The sequence below is a fragment of the Octopus bimaculoides genome, chromosome 3 (assembly GCF_001194135.2).
Source record: "Octopus bimaculoides isolate UCB-OBI-ISO-001 chromosome 3, ASM119413v2, whole genome shotgun sequence".
Taxonomy (NCBI): Eukaryota; Metazoa; Mollusca; class Cephalopoda; order Octopoda; family Octopodidae; genus Octopus; species Octopus bimaculoides.
In genome coordinates this window covers 55648202-55650665 of record NC_068983.1, presented here as the reverse complement: position 1 = coordinate 55650665, position 2464 = coordinate 55648202, and the positions used below count along the sequence as shown (strand labels likewise).

General features: G+C 36.4%; 1 long non-coding RNA gene across 2 annotated transcripts in view; it reads left to right on the top strand.

Moving 5' to 3' along the window:
- The first annotated feature begins 323 nt into the window (after window positions 1-323).
- The window catches only part of LOC106871396 (uncharacterized), a 9261-nt gene continuing 7120 nt past the window's right edge, over window positions 324-2464 (top strand). The window contains exons 1-3 of one of the 2 annotated variants that reach the window (XR_001409654.2): window positions 324-551; window positions 1353-1517; window positions 1618-2258. This is a non-coding gene — a long non-coding RNA (uncharacterized LOC106871396). Of the gene's footprint in view, window positions 552-1352; window positions 1518-1617; window positions 2259-2464 lie in introns of those variants that run through there. The other variant, XR_001409655.2, reaches the window with a different exon arrangement.

Here is a 2464-nt window from a genome sequence, read left to right as displayed (position 1 = left end):
CACCTGATAAAGGCTGGAGGGTATATCAGCCAAAACGATGTGTTAACAACAAACAAGATGAGGACAAATATCTGCAAAATGTAAATAAGGTATATTTCTGTTCATATGTGTGTGTGTGTGTGTGTGTGTGTGTGTGTGTATTTTTGTGTGTGTGTATTTTTTTGTGTGTGAGTGTGTAGAAAGACAGACAGCTACGCATATAAATAGATTGATAGATAGATACGTGTATGTATATATGTGTGAATGTGTATGTGTAGGTGTGGTGATTAAATCTAGAAATATAATTTACTTAAAACAGTGCTACTCGTTTGCAATGTCTCCATTATGACGTAGCAACGTTCGAATTGTTTCAACAAGACCCCAGCTTTGTTTATTTCATATTTCTTGATATGCCAAAATTGGATGTTTTACAGACTGAGTTTTATCTATTACATTCTAAATATCATTTGTGTATTTCACCGGCTAATATAATAATATATAAATATATACACAACCAAATTGGTGGACAACCGCGGAACAAATCGAAATCTTATTAAGTCGTGCAATACTGGGTAAGCTTTTTTCTTATAGCTTATACTTACACACTCAACGCATATACACAGATAGATATACTCACAAACACATTTTTATATGTATGGTTACGTATGGTTAGGTATATTTATAAATGTATATGTATATGTTTGGCTCATCCATTTTTAAAACAACTTTTGTTTGTGTCCATTTTTGTTTGTAATTCACAAACCTAATAAGCGGCGTCCAAAGAAGCTATTCAATGGCGAACTCCAGAACTGTAAACGCTGCCGAGGAAACCATAAAATTACGCCATTAAGACTCTGTGAAAGTTTCACAGAAGGCCTTTAGCATCAACTATAAAAAGCGAAAATCGACAACCGTGGATAGGGGAGAATCGTGTGCATAAATCTACTTGCAAAACAGATCGACTTATATAACAAAGATTTAAACATCATCCTTTCACACGTGTCTACCACAACAGTCTCGAGTTGACCAGTATCTTTTGTTTGTGGTGGTTTTGTTGTTTATATTAAACCACGCATAAATATTGCGACTCCAGACAAAGTCATCTGCGCACTGGAAAGGCTTGACCTCTCCAGGATGGCTAGATGGTTCTCGTCGGATCGACGTGTTATATACTTTAGAAACCTTAATTGGGCGTCACGTGGTTTATGAACCGATACATTTCATGACTGTAGACCGGTGGTTCTCATCCGTAGCTCATTGGGCCGCATGTTGCCCTCAAGTTTTCTTCTGGTGATCTCACCCCCACCCCGACGATCTTTACTCTACAAATATAAATTTTTCTTAAATTGACTTGTAATTTTTTTCCTTTTTAGTGCAGCCCTGTAAAAGAATTCAGTCTGACTACACTATCCTACCAATAAATTTATCCTCCGGTGAAATAAATATATTGATATTATCTGAATTTAACAGACAGATCACGATCTAATATAATTGCAACCCTGCTGTCGTTGAAATGAATGACATAGAAAATAAACAAGGTCTGTTTTTTTCTTTCTTTTTTTCTTTTTCTTTTGTGCGTCATAATAAAATAAACCAAATAAAATTCAAACATTTATTTTTTCTCTATTTCAATAATAGTATTAAAAATACAACTGACAACATACCATTATAATTGAAAATGACTGTTTGTAACGACAAAAGTCCTCGTGTGAATGGGCCAATCTGCGTACGTTCTAATGAAACGGCTCAAAATTTCTGGAAGAAAGAGAACCAGAACACTCAAGGCTATGGTAGAAGCAACTACGAAGAGATCCAGCTCAGTTTGGTCAAGGAAGAATGGCATAATTTTGCCCTACAGTTCAATCGGCGAAATTGGTTTACAACATCTAAAGTAACTGTAATTGGCCATCAAGGTGACGAGCTGACAGAAATGTTATGACGTCGGACAAAATACTTAGCAGCATTTCGTTTGTCTTTATGGTCTGAGTTCCGTCGAGGTCGACTTTGCCTTTCATCCTTTCGGGGTCAATGAAATAAGTACAAGTTGAGCATTGAAGCCGGTGTAATCAACTGTCCCCCACTCTACTAAAATTTCAGGCCTGTGCTTATAGTACAAAGGATTATTATTATTCGGTTGAATAACGGTTAGCATGGTGGCTTTCCAAGCAGTCGATCCTGGTTCGACTCCCAGCCGACACATCCTTTTATTTTTGATAAAAGAAATCTTCATACTGGGATCGATGTAATCGACTATCCCCTCCCTTCAAATTCCAGGCCTTGTGCCTGTAATAGATAAGATTATTATTATTATTATTATTATTATTATTATTATTATTATTGAAGGTAAAGCGGCGAGCTGGCAAAATCGTTAGCACGCCGGACAAAGTGCTAATCGCTCATTTCGTCCATCTTTAAGTTCACAGTTCAAATTCCGCCCAAGTCGATTTTGTTTTCATACTTTCAGAGTCGATGAAATAAGTACCAT